Source organism: Protopterus annectens, chromosome 2.part1 (genome assembly GCF_019279795.1).
Source record: "Protopterus annectens isolate FY-2018-M chromosome 2.part1, PAN1.0, whole genome shotgun sequence".
Lineage (NCBI taxonomy): Eukaryota > Metazoa > Chordata > Ceratodontiformes > Protopteridae > Protopterus > Protopterus annectens.
Window position 1 is genome coordinate 977,044,491 of NC_056729.1, and position 25,184 is coordinate 977,069,674.

Below are 25,184 nucleotides of genomic sequence, written 5' to 3' on the forward strand. Positions count from 1 at the left end.
GATGTTTTAACAGTTCGATCACTAAAGGTTGACCTTTAATGATTTGAACTGTTAAGTATTTGATGTTCTAATATAGACCCAATTTTCACACAGATGCCATTAGTGAGATTAGAACTCCTACTTATCTAGTTATTTCTACTATAGTGTTACACAGTTATCAGATGTGCCACAGAGCTTACATAATTTTACTTAGTTCCAAGGTACTTCTAAGGTGCATGACATCAGCAGGCCTAGTGATCCCCCCCCCCACACACACACACTTGCCAGTATTGAAATTAGAAAATTAGAACCCCTTCCTATCTAGTTATTTGCACTATAGTGTCACACAGTTATTGCACGTGCTACAGAGCTTACTTGGCTGATGATTGGCCAAAGGTGCTGATAACTACACAACTGAGGTAAACTGTTATGGGTGCCAGAAAGTCCACCTTCAGTTTTTCCCTTAGATCATGCTAGTTCTTTCTCTCCTGCACTTCAAATAGCGTAAAAGATTTGCACTTCAACAATTTTTTTATCAATTATTCTAGCACATCTGATAGCCATCAGCAGTAGTCATTCCTCATGGAATTAGCTCCAGTACTTAGTAGTTATGACCACCCCTCCTAGCATGATTAAAGTGGAGTTCTCTGTGCTTTTGCCCATTAACCTGGTGCAAGTGGGCATTCTGAGGCACTGTTGCAACTGCCTTATGTACACAGACAACCCTCTCCTCTAAACTCCCAACACTCAGACTTGTGAGAGATACCCTTATATCACTGAACAGGAAGATATGCACTCTCTAGCAAAGACTGGACTAGCTGGTCAAGAGGAGAAGGGTCAACACCTAATACACACCACATGGAACACATACCCCTCCAGAACACCCACGATCACAGCTCTGACATACAAATAATAACCACATACCCACCTTCACAGATGCACTCAATAGACATTTACCCAAACAGCGGAGACCACCAAGACAGACACCCACCTAACCACCACAACACAGCACAAATTATGGGACACATATCTCACCTACACAGTGTGCCCCTCAACCTAAGCCCCAAAGGCCAACCACCTTGCCTGATACCGTAATCACAGGTGAATCAATAGTGAGGCACACAGATATCCCACTCACTAGGTTGAAAATGGAGGAGGTAACAGTCAGCTGTCTAACAGGTGCCAGAATACAACACATAACACACCCAGTCAGGTCACTCCTCAACAACTACAAGTATCACTCTGTCATTGTCCATGTATGTATGAATGACCTGAGATGCACCTCCATGGACTATATGAAAAGAGACATGGTGGAGCTCTCAAATTATGTGGGCTACACAGGTATGACAGTAGCCCTAAGGAGTATACTACTGTCACCCAGAATGATACAGCTGTACAAACAGCAAATGATTGACTTCAACAATTGGCTTAAGTGTCTGGTGTCACTCTCATGGGATCCAGTACCTGTCTGCTTGGGATGAAATGATTGACAAACTGTGATGGCTTGCCAGAGATGGCCTGCATCTGTCACCCCTGGGTTTCCTGGTACTGGCTAAGTATCTTGCCACCCCTATTGTGTCTTTTTAGGGGGTTGTTCCAAATCAAATTACCACCACAACAGCTATACATATATGCAAACCAAGGGTCATACTGCTCAACACTAGACATCTACATCTCTAGCTGCAGCCACTTGAAGCACTGCTCAACATGGAGAACATTGACATATGTGCTGTAATGGAGACCTGCTTTACAGCAGCAGACAGCACCCCTGTACTACCAGCCTATAACTCATTCCACACCTGTCAACCCCAAAACATGGACTACAGTTACAAAGGTGGTGGTGTCTCCATATTAATAATGGATATGCACACATCTAGAGTAGTATCCCAGCATAATGCATCTGAGATACTTTAGGTACAACTGAGATTGGGTAATAGTGCAATCCAGGTCATAGCCTGCTATAAGTCCACATCCATGTCCCTAGACTCTCATTACACATTCCTCAACACCCTGGAAACTATCAAGGTCCAACCTAACATTCACATACTAGGAGAGTTCAACTGCCCCTCCATCAACTGAGTAAGATACTCAAGCACCAATACACTGACCCAATGCATCCTGGAATTCATCAGCTCCAATGCCCTGGACCAGCTCATTCTGACACGCAGTAGAGGAACCTACATCCTTGAATGACCTGTGTTGATTACTAACATATGGGGCCATTGCTTGACAACAGTAGTCAATCACTACCTGGTCAGATCCAATATAGAGTAATCACCATGGAAATCCACATCTCACCCACACCCCTCGCAATGGTAACCACCTTGAAAAACTTCTCCAAAGCTGACTTTGTACTCATAAGAACAAAGGTGGTTAACTTCACAGCACCCATGCCAATGGAAAATACATGCATGACTTCCAGAACATGCACAAATACACTGTACAAGCATGTACATCAATGCATGGAACTAGCCATACCCAACAGAACCATGACAATCTCCTCCAAATACTGGAGGCTAATCATTAATAACCTGCACAACAGAAGGAAGAAACTGTTGCAGAAAATGGTGGAGTCCCAAGAGTGGTAAAATTCCCTTATTAGCCTCAACAACAACTTGCGATCCTTCATGAAATCATCTAAAGCAGCCTATGATGGCAGAATTGCAGCAGACACTGACAACAATCACAAATACTTTGTTAGTGATATCAGGAACCTCCACGTCAATACTCAGAAGTGCTCTGAGTTACTGCACAATGGTACCTCCTATACTGAACCAACAGATATTGCCAACATTCTTGCCAACACATTCAATGCCAGCTTTACCCCTCCCTCCCCCCTAGAGGAAAATCAGAATGCCAGAGGAATGCCAGGCACCCAGGTTACTGCCACCCAGGTTACACCTGCATTGTCCACAGGCAAGAATACAGCTTCCATGGGACCCCAAATTAACCCTGGCTGTGTTCTGCATGAACTACAAAGATACCTGGCACCGGGTCTACCTGAAAACACTGACACACGAAAACACCAACGAAATCACCGACACCACAAAACCGAAAGTTCAAAAACACGTAACTTCACATACCCGACAAACCACAATCCCGACAGTCAACAAACAAAACAAATCCCCTGTCCAAAAAGCACGCACACAACACAGGCACACCAAAAACCTTACAAACCTACACTAAACCTTGCATACACAGCTATCTATGCACTAACCTTAACCCAAACCCTAACCCTAAGGTCCGTCACTATCGCACACTCACCTAACCCTAACTCACTTAACCTGTCAATAACCCTAAAGTCTGTCACTATCGCACACTCACCTGACCCGCACCCTAACCCTAACTCACTTAATCTGCCCCTAACCCATAGTCCGTCACTATCGCACACTTACCTTAACATGTTGGTGTTCTCAGCATCAGGATTTTCAACTGTCGATCATCTCCATTGTCGATCTTCTGGTGTCAGTGTTCTCGTCATCGGCATTTAGGACTTTCGGCATTTTCAGGTAGACCCCTGGCACCACATCTGTGTGCACTGTTCAGTCACAGCCTCACCTCAGGCTTTGTCCGTCCCAAGTGGTGCACTGCTACTGTCATCCCTCTCCATAAAGGTGTGGCAACTACAGACCCTGGGAATTATCAGTCCAGTAGCCTGAGTCTGATATGTACATCTATGGAGAGCATCATCAGGGACCTGATCGACAAACATATAGGTAACCTCCTAACTCTGGACCCAGCACAGTTCGGCTTTGTGAAAGGGAGATCATGCCTGCTCAACCTGGTTGACTTCTTTGAGTCAGTCACCAGGGCTGCGTATGACAGTAAGGCACTGCATAGAGCCTACATCAATCTGGGCAAGGCTCTTGATACCATTCCTCAGTCAGAAATTATGGATGAACCCACCAAACTAGGCATTAACCCCTATATCACTGGGGGGTTACAAATTGGCTCACAGATAAAACACACAGCGTGAAAGTAGCAAGCTCCAAGTCAGACTGCCAGCTAGTCATGAGTGGAGTCCCACAGGGATCAGTCCTGGGTACTCTCCTGTTCAGCATGTACTTCTCAGGAGTCCAGGCCAACACAAAGGAGCTCTGGATGTCCAAGTTCACAGACAATTGCAAGCTGGGAGCCATCATTAACTCCACAAGTGATGCAGACATCCTACAGAAAGGCCTCACTGAGACCACTGACTGGTGTGGAAACCATGGCCTGAAGTTTAACACCACAAAATGCATCATCAGACCCTTTGGTAAAATCTCAGTTCCCACTAAGTACCACATCGATGGGAGCTCACTGAACACTGTAGGCATTATAAGAGATCTGGCAACAGAGGTTGACAGCAACCTCTCCTTTAACCACTACCTTGCCACTGTGGTCAGGAAATGCTTCTATGTGGCACTTCTCATTACCAAGGGTTTTGTATCCAGGAAGAAGGAGGTCATTGTCTCTGTGTACTCTTCCCTCATTACACCAAAGTATAATGGCCCATTTGGCATGTACCTCACTTGACACCTGCAGCATATCTCAAGCCATAGAAGTACCTCACGATGAGGATCCTAGGTATTACACACATGTCCTACACAGACAAACTCAAAAGACTCCAGATATTCTTTGTCTCATATCACCTACTTGGAGGCAATTTCTGCTTGACTTGCAAAGCCATGTCTGACCCATTTCTTTTACACATGCTACAGCTAAATACATCCCGATCTCTCTGCACCACACAATGCAGGGACCTCTACCTCATTGCCATAGTAAACACAACATGCTGGAGGGACAGGTTCCTCACCCAGAGACTGCACATACCCTGGAATGGACTTCCCATACATGTCAAGCAAAGCACCTAGATGACCCTGTTCCAGAGAGATCTTGATTAATGGATGGGTAATAGAAAGTTCACTCCAGGGATCACTCCAGTGGCTTTACTTGATGGGGTCACTGAGAACTAACGTTGGGTGGCACAATGGCAGGACACTTCTATGGGCTAGGCTTGTAATGGCTCAAGGGCCATTAGCCTAGTACACACGTATGAACCTATAAGGGGAGTGACATCGGCATGACTGATACATTAGGCCAGTGGGTCAGTAACTTATCAAAATACTTCTTCCTACAAATATACACAGTTACACACCCACACTTCACATTTGCCAGATCTGAGAGTAGAACTGCTGCCTATCTAGTTATTAGTACTATAGTGTTACACAGTTATCACACATGCTACAGAGCTTACTGGACTGACAACTGACCACAGGTGCTGATGAGGGGAATGACATCAGCAGGAGTGATAAAGTAGGGCAGTGGGTGGGAGACTTATCAAAATACTTCTTCTTACCAAGACACACACACACACACACACACACACACACACACACACACACACACACACACACACACACACACACACACACACACATTCCCATATCCAAGATAAGAACCCCTGTCAAGCTAGTGATTGTTACTATTGTATTACGCAGTTATCATACACACTATGGAGCTTATTGGGCTGACAACTGGCCAAAGGTGCTCATAAGGGGAATGACATCAGCAAAATGTATAAACTGGGGCACTGGGAAGTGTTGTTTGTAGAAATGGCCTAAAACTGTTTCATCTACAAACAAACACACCCTCACTCTCACATATACAACTGTCACACACACACACACACACACACACACACACACACACACACACACACACAGACACACACAATTTCCAGTATTGAGATTAGAACCCCTACCTATCTAGTTATTTCTACTATAGTGTTACGCAGTTATTGCATGCGCTACAGAGCTTATAGGAGTGATCGGTGTCCAATGTACTTCTAAGGTGAATGAAAGCAGCATATCTTGTGAAGTAGGGCAATGTGAAGTGTAATGAGTGTTAAGCTCCTACTAATACTTGAACCTTTATAGGTTCATAGGTGGGTACTAGGCTATTTGCCCAAAGGCATTTATAAGCCTAGTCAGAATGTGTTGGCTTTCGCCACCCCCCTTAGATTAGTTCCCCATGCCTCTGTCCAGCAGAGCCACTGAAGTGATCCCCGGGGTAAACTTCCTGTTTCCCATCCACTCGTCAAGGTTTCTCTTGAAGAGTGTTAATGAGGAGCTCTGCCTAATGTAGATTGGAATCTTGTTCCAGGGCATGGGAAATCTCTGGGACAGGAATCTATCACTCCAGTGCATCCTATTTATTGTTGTGGTGAGGTTTAGATCCTTAGATCGTGTGGTCGAGGGGATATGGTTTTCTTTAGGTGGAGCATGTCCATCAATTCTGGGTTGGACATGGCCTTATATTTCAGGCAGAGATCACATCTGCGTAGGTGGTATGCAATCAAGTACAGTTGGTGTTTCTTCAGTTGAGCTGCATAAGGCATTTATTTGAGGCCAATGATCTTCTTGGTGAGGTATTTCTGTGGTCTTTCCAGCTGTTGCAGGTGCCTTGTAAGGTACATCCAAATGGGGTGTTGTACTCTATGATAGGTCTGATGAGTGATGCGTAGAGGGGCACAATGACCACTTTTGATCTGGATGCAAACCCTTTTGTGATTAGGTGAGCCACATAGAAGGATTTTCTAACCACTTTGGCAATGTGATTATCAAAGGAGAGATTACTATCTACTTGGGTCCCCTGATCCCTTATTTCTTCTTCCGTATTTAGGGGGCTATCACCTATGTTGTAATTTGTGGGTACTTTGTTTTTGACTATGCACTTTTTGGCATTTAGCTTGAGGCCATGGTTTGGACACCAGGTATCTGTCTCAGTGAGACCCTTTTGGAGGATGTCTGTGCCAGCCGGAGAGTCAATTATAGCCCGTGGTTTGCAGTCATCTGTAAACTTGGTCAGCCATAGTCCTCCTGTGCTTGCCTGTACATCTGAGAAGTATATGCTGAACAGGAGCGGTCCTAGGACTGAGCCCTGGGGAATGCCACTTGTAACCGGTTTAGAGTCAGACCTAGCTCCCACAACTCTTACCATGTGGGTTCTGTCCATGAGCCAGTTGGCAACCCATCTCGTGACGTAGGGGTTTATGTTCAGGCTGGTGAGCTTGTCTATAATACCAGAATGGGCAATGGTGTCGAAGGCCTTTGTGAGGTCTAAGTAGGCTGTGTGGACCACCTTTCCCCCATCTATAGCCTTGGTAACTGTCTCAAAGAAGTCCAACAGGTTTAGGAGGCATGATCTGCCCTTAACAAAGCTGAACTGGGTAGGGTCCAGTGTTTGGAGATTTCCAATGTCTCTGTTAATGAGAGCCTTGATGATGTGCTCCATAGTCTTGCAGACCAAGCTTGTCAGGCTTATAAGGTGATAGTTCCCAGGGTCTGTTGTGGCTCCACCTTTTTTGACCAGAATAACCATTGCTGTGCACCACTCTATGGACATGTAGCCTGTGGAGGGGCTGAGTTCAAACTGTGTGTTTAGGTGAGGGGTTAGTTAATCTTTGAGCTCATATAGAATGCAGCCTGGGACACCGTCCGGTCCCATTGATGCTGTGTTTTTGGCTTTGGAGAGGACTGTTTTAACCTGAGTGTCTGTGATTTCAGGGGCACTACATTCTTCTTGTATGGTTATGGGCCTTTTTGGGGGTGAGAGTGGGGTGAAGTTTGCACTGAACCTGTCTGCCAGGATGTTGGCGATATCGGTCAGTTCACTGTATTTTGTGCCATTCTGCACTAATTCCGAGCAGATCTGGGAATTGCCACTTAGATTCTTGACATAGCTAAAGAATGCCTTGTGGTTATCTTTGGAGTCCATGGCAATTTTTCTTTCGAAGCTAGCCTTGGATGATTTTATGAGGGATCATAATTTCTTGCTGATACTGATCAAGGATGTCTTCCCCTCTTGGGATTTTACTCTTTTCTGTACAAGTTTCCTCCTTCTATTGTATAGCTTGTTTATGGCAGGGGTTCACCAGACTGGTTTCTTTTTTTTGGAGGAGTGAGTCTTGGTTTTGCTTTGGATAGCACAATCAATGCATTCTTGTAGGTGCCCGTAGAGTGCATTAGTAAAGGATTTGCAGCTTGGGCAGCATTATCCTTTAGCATGAGGGATTTGAAACTTTCCGCCTCGGTCTTAAGTAACATGGTTTGCTTTTGAAAAGTTTTTCACGGTGGTTTCTTTGACTGGGGGTGGGGATGGAATATGGATATCCAGAGTGATTAGTTTATGGTCAGATCTAACCAGTGAGGGCTTGACCTCCAGTCAGACACTGACAGGTCAGAGGTTTAGAGACACAGACCCACACACAGGCAGGTGATGTGATATTATAAACTCAACCTCAGTACTGTTACACAATGTGGCTCAAGTTTTATGCTGGCATGTGCAACTGTTTACAGCTGGTATACCACTGTCCACAGCCGGAAATCACTGTATGCCATTCAGGGTGTCCATGTGTGTGTGACTCATTCTGTCTGTGTCCCCCTGCATGCCCAGTGTGACCTTCTATAGTTAGGGTGGGACTCCTTTCCAGAGACAGGTGTACTCCAGTCCTGGGTTTTGTGTGCTACAGCCATACCTCTCAGGTGTACACAGGACTTTCCTCAGGGTATTTGTTTTGTTTAGCAGACATTTTCTGACATATCTGTAGTCTGAAACTGCAATGTATTGTGTCATTACCTAGTGCCAGACATCCTCAGACCATCACAGTGCTACCAGAGGAATACTAGTTGTATGATGCATAGACCAATATTATGAGGGCAGCTATGTAAATTCTTCCCCAACAAGGCCATTTGTGAGGTGCAGCTACAGCCAGTGTAGTAATGACACACAGCAGTGTGAACAGTCCAGCAACCTGATGATATACTGGCTGGGGATCTACTGCTTGTGTGACATCTTTCTAGCCTGATATGTCATATCCTTGTGTCTGCATACCTCTCATCCTTTCTACGTAAACTTGTGTTTTTATGGCAAGTTAGTTACATATAATTGAAGTATGATATTACAAAATAATAAAGACATTACTGTTTCCGAATACATAACCTTCAGACAATTATCTGTAAAAGCAAACATAAGAAAAAGGATTATTGAGAATGACCACTGGCAACAGTACCACAAAGCACTTATATTCACAAAAGCCTTGGCCCCTCTGCTACACATAATTTAAGATGTCACTAATATGTGTAGCATATTCCACATAGCACTGTGACTTCCAGGTATGTCAGTGGCAGAGCAGTGGGCATCACTGACATGCATAACAGTTGGCATTGCAGTTATCTGCACATGGCCCAGTTAAACACAGCACTGCACCTAGGGCAGTACAAGACGACTTGCAGTATGTGCTGGCCAGATCCAGACAGTATTAACCACACATACACATAGCTCATTGACCCCTGCATATTGTGGACAGGCAACATGTTTTCATGTTTATTGGTACATCCCTGCCAATGTGTGCTATGCTGCTATTTCCATGTAAACATATATATTACTGGATTTGTGTGGGTATATGGGGGTCACACCTGTCCACTGTACACATTTATACAGACTGTGCTGATATTTGCTTTACATTTTGGTTCTGTTTACCATACTATTGTGCCCTGTCTTGGGGACTGGAGACGTATCAGTAAAGAGTCCAGGTCAGATTGTACTGGCATACATTTAGGTTTCAGACTTCTTACCCTTCATAGCCTTACTGCAACTGCTGGGCTTGCTGTGCTATCACTGTGTGAGTTTGTAGGGGGTTAATTCAACATTGCCACCATTTGTGTGCCTTTACCAGACATTTCTCTGTGGTTTTCTATAGCTGACTTGCTGTGTGGGCTGGTTATGGGACCCCCACCCTGACATCCATTTACCTATTCCTCCCCCCACTTAGTTGTCCCGACACCTATACTGCAGTGGGATTTGCCACCTTGGGTACTACTGCATAGTGTTCGGAGGCCAGTTTTGGCCGGACATTTCCTGGTGTCCCACATAGCTCTCAGTTGTGTGCTGCTATCCCAGTAGGCCACCTCATTCCCTTGCACACATGCAGCATTACCATAGATATGCTGGCAGATAATACTATTCCATTCATTTATTGTTAAGAAGACTGACTTACCTTGTGCTTGCAGCAGTTATGAGGATAATTCTTGAGGGTCGCCTATGTTGGATGGACACAGTACACTGCTTATATATGGTAAGTTACAGGTAATGTGATGTGTGTGTCATCCATTTTACTGTGTGTGTGAGTCAGAGAGTGGTGTCAGTCCCTGGGCTCCCTACAGTGTCAATGTGTGCTATGCATTGCCTCTTTGCCAAGGTGTGAGCATACTGGACATGCCTCTGTCTGCCTATGGGAGCAGGCTCAGGGGCCTCCTCCTGTGAGTCCCTCTGTGCCTGTGGGGACCTTGGCAATGGTGGTGGGCTGTGTGGCCCTTCCCCATGCTGTTCCTGCTGCAGCTGTTTCTGCAGGATCATATTGGGTAGCATGGCACATACTATGAACATGTGTGCACATGTGGCTGGAGAGTACTGCCAGGCTCCACCAGATATGTCAAGGCAGCAGAACCATGACTTCAGCATCCCAAACACATGCTCTATAATGATCCTGGTTTGTGTGTATACCTCATTATGGCATTCTTGTGTGGGTGTGTCTGCATTTCTGATGGGTGTCATCATCCATGGCTCCAATGCATAGCCAGCATCCCCCACCAGATGGCCATACGGGATGCCCCCACTGGCAAATTCCTGGTACAGCTGTGATGAATGCCAGATGTGGGAGTCATGATAGCTTCCAGGGCTGCCAGCACACACATTCATGATAATGCCCTGTGCATTGAACAGGACCTGGCAGTTGATGGAGGGGAAGCCCTTGCAGTTTATGTGGACCCTACCCTGTTCACAGTGGGGTGCTTTGATGTGAATGTGCATGCAGTCTATGGCACCCAGTAACTTCGGGTATTTTCCTACATGGTAGAAGAGATGCATATTGCTGATCCTCTCCTCAGAGGTGTTGGGGAAGTAAATGTGCTCACCAGCATGTGGTAGCATGGTATCCAGGAACTGGTGGACTACCTTAGATGCAGATGCCTGTGAGACCCCCGTCATATCCCCAGTAGGTCTTTGCAAAGTACCTGAAGCTAGAATTCTTAAGGCTACACAAACCTTGGTATCCACTGGGATAGGTTCCCCTCTGTTGGTTCTAGCTCTGAGTTGAGGCCGACACAGCTCAGTGATTTGCTGAAGTATGTCTCTGTCTACCCTGTAGCATTATACTCTCTCCAGTTCATATAGCCCCAGGTAGGTTACCCAGGGTCTGAACACTCTTCTCCTCCTCCTTGGTCTGTGGCAGTTGTCAGCATTATCCTCCTCTCTGCCTTCAGCCTCTAGCACATACTAATGTATCAAAGCAATGGCAGCCCCTAACATTTTTCTAGTTAAAATACCCCCGTATGTATACACCAATGGTGCAGAGGTTGTGGGAAAACCAGACTGTAAAGTGTTTCCAAACTTTATACTGCTGTGCTGTAGATGCTGCTTGTATGATTGGCTGACTATAATACATTCCAGCTGCCACCAATATTACTCATGGCTTTGATTTGGCCACTGTCAGTGTTAGAGGCATTACTGGTATTTTGTGCATGATTGCCTTTATTCTGCTGTTGCCCTTTTTTAATTATTTTTCACTAACATCTCCTCCCATTTTCAGCTATGCAGCCACCTGCCAGCTGTATTATTGTGTGCTTTGCCTGGCCCATTGTGAGTTGCAAGAGTCCCATATTAGTGATTTGTACTTCATTACTCCTTTATTGTGCTGTTACCCTTTATTTTTACATCTCCTCCCATTTTCAACTATGCAGCTACCTGCCAGCTGCATTATTGCGTGCTTTCAATGGCCCATTGTGAGTTGCAGACTCCCATATTGCTGATTTGTACAGCATTTCCCTTGTTCTGCTATTTCCTTTTCTTTTTCCTGTAGCCTTCCTGTTTCAGCCCAGACCTGTTTAGCTAGTGTAAACAGTAAGAAATGGCCCTCCCCTGGGTGGGAACATGCTCCTTAGCTCATGGAATAAGTGTATACAGCCTCAGACACACCCCCTTGTTAGCTGTGCTTAGCTAAGCACAAACCCAGCCAATGGAGCTCCAATGTGCTTACAGCAAACATGACACACACCCTTTTCATGTTAGTTGCTCCTCCTCTTTACACAATGGTGTTTGAGCACCTACACAGTTAGGTGCAGTGTGACACCTAGAAGAATTTTGTGATTCAGTATAAGTTCCCTCATTAACATACCCCACTGCCTTAATCCATAGTTACTGCACTACACAAGCCTTCCCCCTTAGCAACCACTGTTCCCTGCCATTGTTTTGATTCTACTTGCCATTGACTATAATGGCAAAATGCAGCTTTCTCCTAAAATGGACTGTTCTTATTTATTTATTTATTTTCCTCACAATCCCATTTGCACGACGCTTCCCTATGCTTAAATGGCCAAGATCAGCCGAGAAATAATACACTTTTATTATTTTTAAAAATAATCAGTTTAACATACCAATCGCCATATATTTGGCCATTGGCATGTCAACAGTTTAGAGTCCATGCTTTTACTGGAGCTGTCATGGCTCTGTTTTCAATTTTGCAGAAATGTATTCGGCTAGTAGCCAAATACATTCCTGCAGCTTACACTGTTCTTGCAAGGTTACCTACCTGCTTCCTGGATTGCTATTTTACCTCATTTGCATGGTTTTCACCAGCAAATGAGGTAATTAGCATCCCGCATGGGTTTTCGTGCAGGAAAAGTGTCAGCTTAGTCGTGCATATCAATATGGCGCATTCCTAGATAATTTTCCGGCCATATTCCGTGCAGGAGCAGCTACACTGCTGCTGTATGGGAATTCTTGCTTCGTGAATCCGGTGGAAAATCTACAGTAAATTTTGAATTTTGAACACAGCTTTCTACCAGAGAACAAATAAATGGCAAGCATGTTAGTTTTGAAGTATCATATGTATACAGTATCTGTTTCCTTGTGCCATCCTACATATTTGATCTCAAAGTTCTATTAAGACAAGAAGGTAGATATAGCTAATTGTAGAAATGTAATGAAGCTATACATTTCATGGGTTGTACCTGTTACAGAATGCAACTTCATAAACTTAAGCATTTCTATTTTCTTTTAGTAGACATTTTCTATTGATAAAAGCTTAAACTGATAGAGTTAAAAAAGAAAAATCTGTAACTGAGTTAAAAAAGTGAAAAAATCTTTCAGAAAATTGTCAACAGATCTAAGGAAAGTAACAGCTTATGCTTCTGTGGCTTCAACATATTATCTTATATGCGCATATAATTACTGACTGTATAACGTGACACAACTATTGCATTGAAATATTAGCAGTTGCAACTTCAGATGTCATATTTTCTATATGAGTCTGTAAATGGAAATGCTTTCAGACTGAAATGTTGCAAGGTTTTATATCTGAAAATATTAAATCTAGCTACCAGAACATATGGTAGTTCATCTAGGCTGCACAATCGCTTCATCTACTACCTTGCACCTACACTTCCTATTTTCTCATCCTGTTCCATGCCATACAGAAGGCACCTTTCTTTTCAGCCTGCACTAGCGTATTCAAGAAGCTGAGTTCACCTATCCACCACCATTTCTGTGAAAAAGTACTTCTCTTTGTCCACAATAAATTGGTAACCTTTACCCATTTCCCTACAATCTGTATTATATTAGTAATTATTCATGTAAGTATGTATTGGTGGAGCTTTTCTCCCTGGGCCTCTACTGAAAACGGGCTCCCCGAGCCCAGTGGACCTCCCTGGTCATCAAACTGGAATAAATAAATAAAATAAATAATAAATATTCTTCTTTTCTCAGCTCTGTTCTGTCACAGTTCCCTTTGATTTCATTATTCAACAAAACAATGTCTCTCATTCTTTCTTGGGTTCCAGATTATATAAACCTAATACATATTATTTCTGTGTTAGACTTCTGACTAGCCTGTCTTTGAGATTCTGTCTTCACAAAGCACAGGGAAGACACAGCAGTACTCCATTTGTAGTATTACAGGTATCATGTGAGGTGACAGCAATAGCAAGTGAGTAATTGACGTGACAAAAAATCTAAATAAGTTGTCTTAATATGACTGTTGATTCTGTTAAATAGATAGGCTGCAGAAATACCCATTTATGATTCTGAGAAGGGTTATCCCATAGTCCTGCTCGAAGTAGGAGGGGCAGGTATGCAATTATTAAGCTAATTAGCTATCCCAATTTTTTGTCCATCTCTTCCTACTTATTAGGAGCCTTTGTCCAGATCTTTGATGTTTGCAGGTTGAAAGGTATGATGCAAAACTTCTGCCTGTCACTATACTAATTACATTGTCAAGAGAAGAGTATTGCCCATACCTCACTATTGTCTATGGACTGATGGGATAGATCATGTATCATTCTAAATTTGCCTGGGTTCTTCTTGGGCGCCGGGCCCAAGGGTGAGACTTTGAAATGGGGCACTCATATTTGGGCCCACAACTCAACCTAGGAGTACCTCTTTCTGGAAAGTTTCAAGTAGCAAACAATCCTTTTCCTTACTGAAGGTAGATTCTTACATGTGTTATTGGTAGGAATTACTTTGCCTTAATCCCTTGATAAGCTAACTATCCACTTCTTTATTTGGGTAGCTATTCAGCAGGAGTTGAAGCTGTTCAGTTTGAATAGGGGAGTGGTCCCTTTTGAACATAAGCCAGTGTGAATTACTGTAACTTTCCCAGCTGACTGCTACTCTGCCAGTGCCCCTGCTGTGATTCTTAATTTCGTTATGTTGAGGGGGTCTGAGCTCCTCCAGACTGAATCCCTGAGAGGTATTTTGTTACTGTATGCAGGCTCAGATGGTCCCCACCACAATACATGCACTGGTGTGTAAAGTAAGAAGCCATCCATTGGTATTTACCTATATTAAACACCCAACAACAGCAGACATCTTCCCTCCTTCTTCTTGTAGAGACTGAGGCTTCTTCATGTTTGAGGATTCTCCATGGAGCTAAGCCATGGATCCATATACTTGATCTCCCACCTCAACACCTTTTCTACTGCTTTCAGCTTGAACATTTTGGTCATACCAGTACCAGGACATGGCACCTCTAAATGTCTGTGACTATTTTATAGTCATAAAGTAGGTTATCATAGGTAGCCTTAATTTTGTTTCTTTCTCTAATGTCACCACCATGAAGACCACAAGCCCCATAAACCAGTTAACCCAGTTCCCCACTCTTCCTTTAGCAAGTCTGCTCTTGCCAAAAGATGCTAGTGCTGCTAATAAAATCTTGCTTCTCTTGGAATCTGAGTCCAAATTTCTCTGCAGTGCACTCTTTATGTATTTATTTATTTAGTTTGACATTTGTTAACCAGGATAAGTACAACTGGGCATGGACTCTTTTTTAGTGGAGGCGTTGTGAGAAAAGCTTCAGACAAACAATAATAATATTAAGTTATTAACATAAAATTATATTGTTCAAGATGAGGATATATAGTTAACATTCAGTAAAATTAAGAATTATCAATGTGAATAAGAATGCAAAAATAGTAGTGCAAATACAATAGAAATAATTTCCAGAAACAGCTGAACTTTCAGTAGATTGGTTGTGCAGACAGATGAGAGTACTTAGGGAAAAGATAAGGATGGAAGTAATAGTAAGGGTAACGGAAAAGAAAACAAGGGAAGTACAAGACAATGAAATGTTGATTAGTTGGGCAGGCTGATAGAGGTAAGGGGGTGAGAAATTTTACTGAGGGAATATGTGGGTAAGGGGTGAGGGTGGGAGAGTCTGTAATACAGTAAAATTGAGAAAGAGGGAAAAAAGGAGATGTATGTAGTTGGTTGGGCAGGAAATTAGCAGAGGAAAGAGAGGAGTTAGGTAGGTTCATGGGATATTAGGTGGCATTAATACAGGAGCAGAGCCAAGAGTTAAGGAGTTTTTCCTTTTAAAGCTTTTTTACATTTGAGACTATTAGGGATAGATCTGATGGTTAGAGGAATTTTGTTCTAGGACAGAGCTACTGTATAGCTGTATAGGTAATGACCTAAGGATCTTTTAGGCTTGTGGATTTCTAACAGAAGTTGGACAGAGCTCCATAGAGAGCAGTTGGGTATACAGTAAATTATGAATGGAGGATTAGTTGGACAGGAAGTAAGTTTGTTAATTATGAAGCGAGTGAAGAAAAGTTGAGAGAGGAGGAGCTGGTGAGGTAGCTCTAGCGAGTTTAGAGTTTTTAGAGATAGACAGTGGTGTGAGTTATGGCATTGGTTATAGCAGACCTCCAGTTTTGTTTTTAGGATAGATTGTAGGTTTGTTAGAATAGGACAGGCATAGAGTAGGGTGAGAAGAAAATAAGCATTTGCCAGGGAAAGCCTGGTGCCATTGGTGAGGAATATTTTTGTTCTGTAGCACATTCTAAGTTTTTGGTGATTTTTTGATACAATTTTGGACATTAAGGTCAAATCTTAGTTGATCATTGATGATAACACCCAGGCGTTTATGGTGTATCACTACTTCTATTAAGGTATTATTGAGAGATGTAATGGCAAATGATGATTGTTTTGCTGAGATACTTTGGGAGGAATAGAAGTAGTTTGCTTTTTTAGGGTTAAGTATGAGTTGGTTTTCATTTAGCCAGCTTTCTACTGAGTTAAATGATTTTTGGGTAAGAGATTGCAAGTGTAGGAGATTATTGCATGAGCAAATGATGGCAGAGTCATCAGCATATTGTATAAGGGAATAATGAGTAGAGTATGTATGAAAGGTGTTAGTAAAGATGTTGAAAAGTATTGGGCCAAGAATGGGACCTTGGGATACACCAACGTTAACAGGGAGGAGGTCTTAACAGACTTCTGGTGGTTAGAAAGTTAGCTATAAATCCAGTTGAGAGTATAGTTAGAGAAGCCAAGAGTAGACATTTTATAGAGAAGTAAGGGGTAAAAGATGGTGTTGAAGTTTTTGGAGAGGTTCAGAAAGAGGAAAGATACCAGGTTATTGTTCACTGTAGCTTTAATGATAGTATGAGTAAAGGAAACTAGAGCGGTAGTTACGGTTAGGACAGAAGCCATGTTGGGTTGATATGAGCAGAATTTCATTTAGGAGATGTTCTAAAAGTTTGTGAATGCATTTTTCAAGAAGTTTTGAGAGGGGGACACGATTGCTATGGGCCTATAGTTTGTAAGTTTTATGGATTGTCAACCTTTGTGAAGTGGAACAATGAAAATTTGTTTCTAGATAGAATGGATTAAAGATTCTTGAATAGATCTGTTAATTAGGATGGAGACAGGGTAGGCTATTGAGTTAGCAGCAAGTTTAAAGAATTCTGGAGGGAGATTATTTACTGAACGTGAACAAGGTTTAAGTTTGGTAAGGAGAGATTTATTAATGTAGGCAGTAGGGACCAATTTAAGAGAAAAAGTGGGTATGCTAACAGGGGGTGGAAGACGAGGTGTGAAGTTAGGGTTCTGACTGTTTTACATTAATTTATTAATGGAGTCTATGAAGTAGGAGTTAAATATAGGGGCAGTCTCAGAGGGAGAGTGGTTTTAGCATGGGTTTGGTATATTGGGATACCCAAGGTTCAGGATCCTGTTGATGGCATTCCAGAATTTTTTTGGATTGTTTTGGTGGACTATTTGAAGTTTCAAGTAATAGTTTTTTGTTTTTTCTGCACTCACTTTTTTTGTGAGGTTACGGAATTGTTTGTAGGTTTGAAAGGGATTGGTGCATTTGGATTTTAGCCAATTTTTCCATGCTGTGTCCCTATTGTGTATAAGGGCTTGGGTGGAATGAGTAAAGGTGCATGGCGAGATTTAACTCTCTTTTTCCTGACGGGAGCTAGGGAATTAAGAGTATCCAGGAAATTGTGTTTAAAGTTCAGAACAGCATCCTCTAGTGGTGGCTAAGGAGGAAGGACTAGTTTATAGAGCCAAGTATATAGTTAAACTCTTCTGTGTTGAAGCCAGTGAGACTATGGCATTCTTTGTATTTGTGTTGCCTGATGTGATGTAGGGAAAGTCTTTGAACATGGACAGGGAGGTAGTCACTTATAGAATCTGGGAGTGTTTTAGGGTTGTGATACAAGCTGGGGTTAGATACTGGAATCCAATCAAGGATGGAGCCTGTGCGAGGAATTGTTGTAAAAGGTGCAAATGCAAATTAACCGAGTGAACCCATGGAGATTTATGCTAGAGGTAGGGAAGTCAGTGGTCAGGGTTTGCCAGTTGACATTGACATCGCCAAGGATTATAGTATCATTTGAGATATTGTTGGAGATCCAGGACAGAACATTTTTTAGAGTAAGGATATTATTCCCAGGGGGATATAGATATCAGTGAAGCATAGTGTTTTGTAGTTATTTAGTTTGCAGGTGGCTAGTGTGAGTTCTGCAGGGAGAAAGTTGGAGAGTGATATAGTCAGTGGTATAAAGTTAACAAGACTGGAGTAAAGTATTGCTACACTGAAGGCTTTTTTGTGTATTTTATCAGTTTGAAGATGTTGTAACCTGGAGGAAGAATTTCAGTGTCTACAATATGAGGACTGTGATATTCTGGACTGTGACTTTAACTTTCGCCACCATCTGTCTACTGTAGTAAGGAAAGCTTTCTACGTAGCACACTTGATTAGTAAAGGCATCATTAACTGGGGACTCCTTACAACTGTGGGTCTTTTATTTTTGTCTATCTGGGCTGGAGTGCGTCTAAGCCAAGGTTTATATTTGCTTTCCCTAAAGCCTTTGCTGGTGTTTATCAGCTTATCCACTTTATCTTCCCGATAACCCCTCTGTTGTAAACGGCCCTTAAGTGTAGCTAGTTCTTTGTCATAATCACCATTATCCAAACATAACCTGGAGATCCTACTCGCCTGCCCCTGTACAATGTTCGAATATGTATAACGTGGATGCATGCTGTCATATGACAGTATCGTGTTCTTCCAACATTCTTTCTTGTATAGTTTTGATGTGAAACCATCTACACTCTGTGCTAAGTTTACATCCAAAAAATCTATAGAATCAAAGGAGGCTTTTAAAAAAAAGTTTACCTACAGTAGCAACATAGGTGATATCTGTAACGTTGTACAGAATAACTGGAACATTCTGACTAGTGATGAAGGGCTGAGTGATATAGTAGGCTGTAGACCTAACTTCAGATATAGAAGAAACAAGAATCTAAAGGATTTCTTATGCAAAGAAAGGCTAAGTAGTCAAAATACAGTGGCAACAATAATGACGGGCACATTCCCGTGTGGGAGGTGCAAAGCTTGTGGCCACATTAATAAGAAGACTAACTTTGAGCATCCTGTCACACATAGGCAATTTGAGTTAAAAGGGAGGGCTACCTGTCGAACGACGGATATAGTATATCTAGCTGAGTGTAGCCATTGCCCTAGTTTTTATGTAGGGAAAACTAACCAGATGTTAAAGACAAGGATATTACAACACCTATCTAGCATTAGGAATGGGGATGTGCATAATGCTTTGAGCAGACATGTGATGGATAATGCAACACACAAATTCACTTTCAGGGCTATAGTAAACATAAGGCTTACCACTAGAGGGGTGATGTGAAGCATTTGACAGAATTAGCAGAATCCAGATGGATCATTGAGCTTATGGCCAATCGTACACCAGGTTTGAATGATGTGATACCTGTTAAGCCCACCCTTCAAAATAGGCGGGCTTTTTACTGAATCCTATTGGATATGCACTAGTTTAAAAGAAGGGGTTGTTTTACTGTAATTTTATCTGATGAAGGGAGGAGTCCCGAAAGCGCTCATCTTGTGTTTATGTGCAATAAAGATTTTAAGGAATAGCAGTGTCCTTGCCGCGTTTTTTGGTGCATATTTGATTTTGGAATCATAGGCTGGACTTTGGTATAGTACTCAACTTTTTTGCTTTGTTTACAGCAAAGAATAAGGGTGGAGGATAAACTTGCTCTTATTAAAGAAAATAGCTGTCAGGGAATTTTCCAAACTCTAAACTAGGCAATTTTATAATGAACAATCTGTACTGATACCTGTATGAAAACCATTTAATAAACTTTTGTTATGATCAGATCATCATCTACTGGTGGGGGTAAAGACAAATAGCTTTTAGTGTCTGCATTGAAGATACTGAAGACAGAATTTATATCCTTGAACACAACTTTGTTCTTGTCCAGGAATGCTCAATTGCCTTGCAGGGCCAGATTAAATTCACAAGAAAAAATGTAAGGCATTGTAGTACTGAGCAACTTGAAAGGTGGGAAAGGCTACAACTAATTTGAGGGCACATCATATTGTGTCTCCACAATTTCTGTCTTACTAACTAAATGAAGGACATTGCTCCCATAATATCACCATCTTATGCGACCCGCATGATTTTCCTAATAGGTTCATAGGTTCATAGATTGGTACTAAGCTAACTGCCCTTGTGAGCCATTTTAAGCTTAGCCAATTATCCCTTGTGAGACTCAAACCCTGCACTTTGTGTTTGTAAGGCAAACACCTTAACAATTAGGCCACCCTCCCAACCCTAATTAGGCCACCCTCCCAACCCTAATTACTCAGATGATGGAGTTAACATCATAACCTGCTAACATAAGGCACTAACTACCATAAAAGCTGACAGAATTGCATTTAACAGGTACCCATTTTCTTCAAGGATAATCTGGGTTATAGTAGACTTACAAGATTGCACGATCATCAACAACCCCATCACTTTTCATGAGATTTACTCTGAAGGGAAATAAATGTTATGGAGTGGATGGTATCCATACTGACCTTTTAAATATTACAAAAATGAATTTAACGGAAGTCTTCTACAGTTCTTTGATAAGTGTAAGACCTGAAGTCTTCTTCAGCATACCTCCAGGCTTTCAGCAATCTTTACTTTGACAGACTAAGGGAAAAGCCCAAGTTTCTGAAAAAAAAAACACCTTATTTCATTTCTCCCTTCAAAAACCATAATCTTGCATAAAATGTTGACTAAATTCCTTGAATCTTGTATCCATGATCTGGTTATTCAGACCCAACAAGGTTTTATAAGGAGCATGCAAGGCTTCACCGATTTGCTTCTTATATTTTACAGCCTTCAACAGATTAGCCACTGCAAATTTACTCCATCCTGTAGCCTTTGATGCTCTGATATGAGACTTTCTATGGCACAGGGTAAAACATTTGGCATTTCCTGGTAGCTTCTTGTTCCTGGTACCGACTCTTGTATTCCCAGCCTCTTGCCCAGATGGTCATTAATGAGCATGGCTTGGCTCAACTTACTTTTGAAAGGGGTGCCCATTATTGCTGCCTGCTATCCCTTGGACAAAATTGTTTTCCCCTAAATTTTAGTTGTTTCTCTCTAGAACACTTAATTACTAATATATGTATAAAAGGGCACATGCAACATATCTATTTAGATATTTATATAGGTTTTGTCTATGACTGTCTGAACAAAGCTAATATAACTTTCCTAATTAGTCATTTCAGAATGAAAATTAGTCATTACAAGCAGTTAGATATTAGTTTTAGATATCAAAAATATCTGTTTTTGAACAGGCACGTCTTAGCCATGGGATGGGACTCCTGTGTTTTTAAATTATAAACCACAGATGCCATTTTTATTTGAGATAATTGCTACTCCCATGTATTTAGGAAAAACCCATCTGTTCACCAAAGCTGCAAGGTCTTGGTTTGCTAAAGTGCAGTAGATATAGAAGAACAGCTAACACTGTATATTTTTTCATACTAGATATACCCCCCACCTTAATTGGGTAGGGCCAAAAATCTTTTTTTACCTATGCTGTAGACAAGTCCCTTCTACCCTAGAAAGATGGACAATCTGTGGTCCAGGAGGGCATACAAGCTGTCTTGTAAGGTGACTTTATTCCTTCAACCTTGTCTGATAAGGATCAAGTTTATTAGGCTGGATTTTGTAAAAAAGTTTATATACACTAGATAAAGAAAATTCTTCAGGTTGCAGTGAGCTAAATGCATTTTTTTACTTGATTGATATACACTCACACTCATGTATGTTCCTTGGATTTACAGTGATTACAGGGCAGAATACATGATCAGCAATCTTAAGTGGTGGCAACAGTTGCAGCTATTGAATTTGAGCCAAGAGTTAATACCGTCACCTCAAATAGTTTTTGATACCCTTAATCTTAAACCTGGTTTCAGCTCACTATCCAGTAAGTTGCTTCCATCTATATATATATATATATACATATATATATATATACATATATATATATATAGAGAGAGAGAGAGTTATTGATGTCCTGGATAGCAAAAGTGTTGACGTGGACTACAGTAAATGGAAGCAACAGCTGGGTGTGGAGATTGCTATGAGTACCTGAAGGAAATCCTTAGTTTTAAGACACGGGTTTATGGTTTACCCTTTTGTTACAATCATCTACTTCAAAAAAGTGCACTTTTTGCATCTTGATCCCCGTAGCTGTGCTAATAGTGGTTGGGGTCTCAATCTCCACTGAAGGTGCAAATGTAAATGGTCAGACATTGTCTAAATGCTACAGGAATGCTCAGGGAGTCAACAATGTGTTGATTATGCGGTTCACTCAACTATCCCCCTGCTGGTATCTCTTTCTGAGTATAAGATAGATAGACAGATCCTGTATAGATTATTTCTTGTGACATTTTTTAATGCTATTATTATCAGGCAATGGAATATTTTCATGATGATATCACCAAAGGTTTATACTGGGATATCAACAGACTTAATGAAATGTGCTGATTATAACCAAGACAAATTTTTGAAAGATCTATGGACAATTTTTTTCTCTTCTTTTGGAATGATCATTATTAATTTTACTGTTTCTTCCTTTTTGAGGGATTGTTGGTACTCAAAGCTGTTCCTGTTCTGCTTTTTGTTCTAATTTGTTATTTGCTCTGCTAATTTTGTATGAAGTAGGCTATAATTCTACACTTTCATGTTAATAATGTTGTATAAAATGGTACCACAAAAGTGTATGACATTAGCTTAGCGGCATCACAATTTACCTCACAATTAGAGTAGAAACTACCCATGGGATTATTAATTCATGCAAACACACATAGGACATAAAAATACTAAAAATATTAATCCAAAGTAAAAAAAGGACAAAAAGGAAATATGTACACATGGTACATATGGGGATCATCTGGTTTGTATGATACCTGAAATACCTTGTATTATAGGATTGTGGATCTCAGTTTACAACTTTTGACAAACCCATTCATTACAGCTACAGTGCAAGATATTTTATCTACAATACATGATACCTTGATATAGGTAAGGAATATAGGCTTTCAAATGAATTAGTATGTACTTGTGAATGTGTACTTGTCCCTCATTACAGACCTCTGCGTAGTTCAATAAATAAAAGTAATTTGAGGGCTTAAGCGTGTTCTATTCATATATTTTGCTTAAATTTGTATATTCCATTTCTTGTTTATATTATAACATGAGTAAATAGTCTATTATAAAAGTTCATGATTGTCATAGATAGGCAGAGTTAGTGACATCTGCTTAATTAAGTTTTAGTCCTTTTTCACTATTAATTTTATGCTTAATAATACTTGGAACAGATATTTCTGTCACTGTTGTAGTCATGATTCTTTTCATAGTTCATTAGAATTAGTGCCTCTTTTAGCCACTATTAATTCTCCCTTTACCTTATTTAAGAATATACATAACTTTTTGCCAACCAGATAAATTTTCCCTACTGCACTGACACATCTCCACAGCATGATGGTGTGCACAGCTTTACTAAGCTTTAAACAGCTGCAGAATTCTTAAGTGTTTCCTTGTGTAAACAGTGCAGAATTATTTATCCTGTATTCCTCTTGACCCCACCAACTAGTCCTGTACAGTGCGTAGTCTCTCAACATCGATGTCTTCCCTAAGTTTACAACTAAACATACCATCATAAAGTTTCAAGCAGCCTGTTTTTATCTGAGCCACATAACTGAAAACAAATTCCTCACTTCATTCAATAGCTGTACTGAGACGCTTACATGTTGCAACCAACAAACAAAAGCCAGTTCTTTAATTGGCCACATACTTATCATATTAACAGCACAGACTATGTTTTTAATAATGTGTGGCAGAAAGATTCATTTGAGAAAAATACCATGTATTATAATGTTGTTGTGAAGAAAACTAAAACACTGTTATTTGTGTTAGCATTTCTGGCAGGAGATTAGCGTATGTTCTCAGATTGATGTGTATTGTATCCCAGCATGTCTAGTTGTGAATGTAAATGGATTTTCAAAGTGTTGAGTATTTCCCTTTTTGTACAAAGTGTTTAAAGAATCTGTAAGTTTTTTGATACATTTCTAGTTGCACATGTTTGTAAGGCAGATTCTGGGGAACATTTCTAGTTGCACATGTTTGTAAGGGAGATTCTGGGGTGTGGACTGTCTGTGGAGAATCAGCAAATCAATAGGTGATATTATTAGAATGTTCCTGGTTGTGTTGCTATTGATTATTTGTACAGATGATAGACTGGAAAAATAACTTTTTCAAACAGCTGACTGTTATTTTTAAAATAAGACAGTTGAGACTGTTAAACTGGACTATAAAAGAGACTGCTGAAGCCAGTTGAATGGCATTTAGTTAAGCGATGCAGTCAGTTGCAGTGCTGTGCAGTGGATACCCGAAAAAGGACTCACCAGAAACTGTAAGCCTGCCTTTGCCTTGATGTTATGTTTTTAATTAGATCATGGACAATATTCTCTAGTTAGCTTAGGAAAATTTAGTTATTTAGATAGAGTTTTTCTAAAATGATGGACTTCTGTCCAACAATTTAATTTTGCATTTCTAGTGATTAAATGCTGGTGTTTATTGAAAGCTATTGATTTACATTTTTTAATAATCACTTTACTTAATATTAAAAGTTTTTCATTACTTTGCATTGTAGCTCGACAATCAGTGTATCCTTTAGAGTTTATAGAGTGCTTATACCTGTTTTATACTCCTCAGGTCACCTCAAATTCCTGGCAGCTTTTGGTCATAGTTATCATTTATTTTATATTAAATTTGTAATAACTGAGCACCCTTTGAAGGATGTGTAGACCTGTCTGACTCTGATGACAGAGTTTATCATTTGTATTGGGGAGGAGACACAGCTGGAAATCTGTGTCAGGTTTCCCATACGTCTTTGAGTGTGTGAGATTTGAATTTATTTTGAGTGTGAGTGAGTCAGAGGTCTTAAACTGGAAAACATTGCTTTGAAGTGTATAATAAGGGATTACATTTGGGGTGGACAGA